The following is a 5668-nucleotide window of genomic DNA, read 5'->3' on the forward strand; positions in this document are numbered from 1 at the left end:
AAAAAAAAAAGTCTGGGAAGAAGACAGTAAAAATAGTTGGCCGGTTATGAAGTTACACGGGGAAAAAAAAGAGACGGTGAATTACGCAGAGAAAAATATTCTCATGTGAACTGCAGCACAGCACTATTAAGAGGTGGAACTATTTTGATTAGATGATATGTTCGGATTAGGTCATTATTATTAAGTCTGATGCGCCTTCTGGGTCAAGCTTTGATAGCCTCTTGGTCACATTGTTTTCCAAATGTTTTCCTTGTTACTCATTTTAAATTAAAAGGAAAATAGAAACCCTTTGCTCCGAAACTGTTCAATACTGAAGTTGTCTAATTGTTTAGTTTCCGCAATTACACCAAGTACAACTCTGACAATACTTTTGTCAAAACGAGTGACATTACATCTACTAAATCCGTTAGTATTAGTGCCATCCTCTGCAGAAGTCTCCACATAGTTTGTCCATAAACCCAGTGCAAGGTTTTGGTTGGCCAACACATTTTCATTCACTGAGAATTAGCAATCTTTTTTTTCTTTTGAAATAGTTTAGTTTTTCTTTCTGGAGAAAAGTAATTGTGCCAAGATGTTTAAAGAAAGAGTCTTTTCCTGTCAACAATTTATGTATAGAATTTCTAATAAATCAATTCTGCATTTATAGGCTGTACATGTGTGTGTACTTATTTATACTAGACAATAATATGCATTTACAATAATACAATCAATGATGCAATAATAATAATGATGATAATAACAATAATAATAACTAGAGAGTACTATAATAACATTTCAGGGATGCAATATAGCAACAGTTCCCATGGGCAGATGTTTTGCTTTATTTTGGATAGAGTACAACATCTGCAAACCTCTCATACGTCATCTGAAGAATTACTTTTAATAATTATGTTATGTGTCCAGTTCATCAATACATTAATTACTTAATGTTGTATTAGTTGGCGAGTTAGTATTTATGGATATACTTATTAGAAAATTAATAAAAAATAATAACAATAATGTTAATAAGTTAAGTATTATTTAATTTCTTTTTTTATTGTACATTAAATTACAGTGTTTCTAATTATGTTTACACTGATTACGTTAATAAACTGGCTGGGTTTTAGGGGCATCTGGAACCTTCTTATTTTGTGGCAGTTTGCACAATTGTTGTTAAGTTTTGACATTCACAATAGAAAACACTATCTTGACTCGTAACAGCTTGTTTTTTAGAAGTGACCTAATAAAATGACGTTTTCAGTCTTTTCAGGTTAAACTGTATGTGGAACATCAATACTTAAGTACATTTCCTGGCAAAAACTGCCCCACGAAGACCAAGAAACACTCATACAAAATATGGCCTAACTGCAAATCTGCATCCTTAAACACTGAGTGTCCCTACAAGAAGGGGAAGGGGATGGAGGCCATAAAAAGGTCTACAGCATCTCTGAACACTAAACGCTCCGCACATCAGCAGAAGAACAACATCTACTGTATCCTAAATCCTGGTGGAGGCAGCATCACACTGATAGTTCTCTGCAACAGGCCCTGAAGGGCTTGTGAGGGAGGGGGGTCAAATGAATGCAGCAAAATAAAGAAATCCTGGAGGAAAGCTTGCTGCAGTCGGCAACTTGGGAGAAGATAGACAACAACCCTAAACGTGAATTTACAGCTACTGGATAACAACAACAACAATGTTTATGTCTTGGAATGGCTGAGTCAGTCCAATCAAGAATCTGTGGTGATACTGAGAAATTGCCCAGGCAACTTCAGAGCTTGAGCAGTTGGGGTAAAATTGCATTTTGTCCAAATATAAATCTGTCAATCTGCATAGACTAAGAGCTATCAACGCTGTTAACAAAAAGGTGCCTCTGCTAAATTACTTGACAGATGTGAACAAATTATAATTTTGTACAAGATATATTTGGAAAATGCCTAATTATACCAGCTGATTCAAATGATGTATTGTTGTAAAACAACAAGAAACTGTATCCATTCTGAAAATGACTTTTTTCATGGCTGAAGCAGGATTTATTTTACCTTCAAATCAAGCAAGGCCATTTGGGTTGCGTATAAAGATATGATTAATATTTGAAAAAAGCTTACCCAATATTTTGCTATCCAATTATATGTTTACAATATGGATATTGACTAATAAGGTCCTTCATCCTGTCTCCTTTAAAACAAGACTAAAACAGGGCAGTGATATGTACTTTTCTCTCAATATCTGGACGGTGTAGTTTTCATCAGTTGAAGAGTTACTCTGCATGCTGATTGCATCTTTTAGAAATTGTTGCTGGTGTAATTTAATGCATATCACCTACAATGAAGAGTTTATAATCTTTTATTTAGACTTTTACACACCAGATTAACCCTACTCCCTCTCTTGGTGTACTTATGATTTCTGTCCAGCAGAGGGCACTAACATACCAATAAATAGTCACTTCTTCTGCTCCTATTGCACTGGCCAGTGAGTAGACTGCAGAGCCTTCCCTACTTTTTACTCTATTTCTCACTCTGCTGCTTGGACTTTCCAAGAAAGTTCATCATTCATTCGTATTTCAGTGTTGTAGTGATTTTTAGTTGGGTCTGTTGAATTTTGTGTTGTGTTTGGTCAATATGTTCTTGACTCGAACAATGTCTGAAAAAAATCCAACGCAGACTATATCATTATAAATGTAGAAATGTTCAAAGTGTTTTAGATTGAGCACAGTAATGTGTAACTGGTTGAAAGAGAATCAGATCCTATGGACCGTATATGTGCCATACGGTGACAACATTGTTTTTTTAATGAATTATTTTATAGTTTTGAATGAGGGTTTTTTAATTTGCGAAAGATCTGAAGTGTTTTAAAAAAATCCCACTGGACTGAAGGAATTCAAAACTTTTGTGTGTATTATCATTAGAAGTGTTGTTTCAAGTTTGCAGCACAATCTCATACCAAAGCAATTCAAAGTGCTTTACAGAGTGAAACAGTTGAAAATAAGTTGTAATATGTGCAGACAATAAACACACAAACACATACGTACGTACACACAACTAATGAAAAGCTGCACTAAATGTCTTGAGTTCATTCTCTAAAGAAAATAGTGTAGATGCAAACCTAAAATCACACTTAAGAAGTGTATTAAAGTGAATTAAACTCAGATTTTAAATATAACCTTTTAATGCACTATAATGGGTCATGTCCATTATTTAATAGATGGGTAGCAAGAGGTTTCTCCTGCAGAAACATGGGGCAGCTCAGAAATTTGGGATAACACCTTTAGCAACCACAGTGTCCTCAATATTAAAAAACGCACTATATCTTACCTCTGTCATTTTTCACAAATCAAGGTTGTCCTGACCTCATATGAGCTTACCTTTTGAGAAATGTCCCTTCAACTCCACCAGAAGAACTAACAGATGAGCGGGGCTGACAACAAGGATGCTATTCTTTCCCAGTGACCTACTTTGGCTTTGAGCCGCTTGCTTCACGCTCCAGAGTTCGTCAATACGAGATTGTTTCCCAACACTGATGTGGGGAGCGTCTACGTCTTCCAAGATCTGACATAAATAACATACAGAAAAAGAATAACAACTTACAGAAGAGGGGTTTCAGAAATATTCAGAGCCCTAGAATAAGTTTAGCACAAAACTGTAATTGTGTTTCTAAAGTTGACCATATTTAAATAACTTTTCTTTTTACACAAATTCACTTTAGTGTTCTATAAAGTGTCACTGCTCACTTCAGAATAAAAGAAAATGCACGCTGGAAGTTTATCTCTTCATCTCAAGATGTCCAAAGATGCTTTTTAATGGAGAAATCACTCAAGCGCACATTTGCAAATTAAACGTTGAATTGATTAGCAATAAAGAAATCAATATGATGGCTAATGTTAACTGATGTTGAAGTTTTGATATATATTGCTTTCTAACTGACGTTACTTACTCTGGCGGTTGTCTACTTGTGTTATTGTTACATTACATTTAAACTTGTCACAGAAAAACATCTGAGTGGTTTCATTTCTAACTAAAACAAAAAGTAACCACACCATAACTAACCAGAAATGTATGGATTTTAACAAACCTTCTCTGACTGAAGAGATGTAACCTTTAATGGAAATACGACCCTTTTTGTACACTTATTTATGCAAATACCACGAAAACACACAAACCACACAAGGGGAAGCCCTTTGTTAAGCACAAAGGATATACACAAAAGCAGAAAGTACATCTACATTTGCTGGTGTTATGGTATGTGACATCCCAACAGTTACAGCAACATGATCAGTGAACAGAACAATAAAATCTCTGAACAATCTCTGTTGACAGTTACAATACCAAATGCATCAGAGGAACCAGTCATTACAGCACAAAACTTCACCCTTTACCTAATATGCATTCTTGGTATAAAACAGTAGTTGTTGGCTGGCCGCAGACCAGTAAGAGCAGGTAGGAATCCTGGCTGTTGTTCTTATGTTGCTTCTGGTAATTGCAGGTTTTTGTCGAAGGCCAATCAAAAGCCTTCTGCACCCATTTGAAGTGTGTTATTTAGGATGAAGAAAGCGTGTTAATGCTGACCTCAAACCAAAAATAGAATAGTTTTGTTTTCTATGGTGACATATTTCTGACCACGTAAACAACTATATGGACACATATGGGTTTAACTTTAGGCTAAACATAGGGAAAGAAATAGTTAGACGTTTAGGAAAATGTGCTATATTATAATATGGCCATCTCACACAGTCAGATTTGAGGATGAACATATTTGTCATGTGGCTCAGACCAGTAAACATTTCATTATATAACACTTCATTTACAAATGGTGAATCCATCATTAATAAAGTGTAGAACAATGCTTTGTAAATGATTAATTAAGTGTTTACTCATACTTAGCTAATGCTTCATAGTGTGTAGTGATTGTAGTATCCTGCTTTACTCGAACAAAAACAGATTACACAATACACTTTGCCTATTTTTAGACAAATGGTCATGTTCTTTTCAACCTTTTCTACCTGCTGGTAATCAGAGACTCCTGATTGTAGACCTTGACAAGAGCGCTTGGCAAAAAAAAGCTCATAATTGCTTTAAGGCCATCTCTACACTTACATTGTGAGCACCTGATGATGTAAAGTGAGTAATGTAATTATAGTTATGAAGCTCATATGCTTTCAAATGCCTGAGGGGACAAAGAAGACACTAAGAATAACACATACAATGATTGTGCAGTAAAACTCTGCTGCCCACAATGACAACAATGCATATCCAAAGCTTATTATAGGTATCTTCTTTCTGTGCTGGGATGTTGTTTTTTGGTCACAAACTAAAATATTAAAAAATATATATAAAAGGCTGCAAGCAATAAACTTTTAAAATCAGGCATTAATTGACTTAAGTACAATTATTTGGTAAATAATTATAGCTTATTCCTGTATGCAAATCAGCTGTTTTACTCAGCTCGGTAATTATAAACATTAAGTCTCAACTTAATGATAACAATACATCAGAATTGATCTCATCTACGCCAGTTCTCCACACACCCCTCTGCTTTTGTCTTTTGCAAAGCTTCATTGTTTTGGACTGACTGTGTGGCATCACTGAAGAAAGTTGACATTGGCAACATGTTAAGCAAATGTCCTCAAGTCGAGCCGCCACATGGATAAAAACCAGAGGAGTTTTGAGCCACGTCAGCAGCTCCGTGAGGCCG

The sequence above is a fragment of the Cyclopterus lumpus genome, chromosome 12 (assembly GCF_009769545.1).
Source record: "Cyclopterus lumpus isolate fCycLum1 chromosome 12, fCycLum1.pri, whole genome shotgun sequence".
Classification (NCBI taxonomy): domain Eukaryota; kingdom Metazoa; phylum Chordata; class Actinopteri; order Perciformes; family Cyclopteridae; genus Cyclopterus; species Cyclopterus lumpus.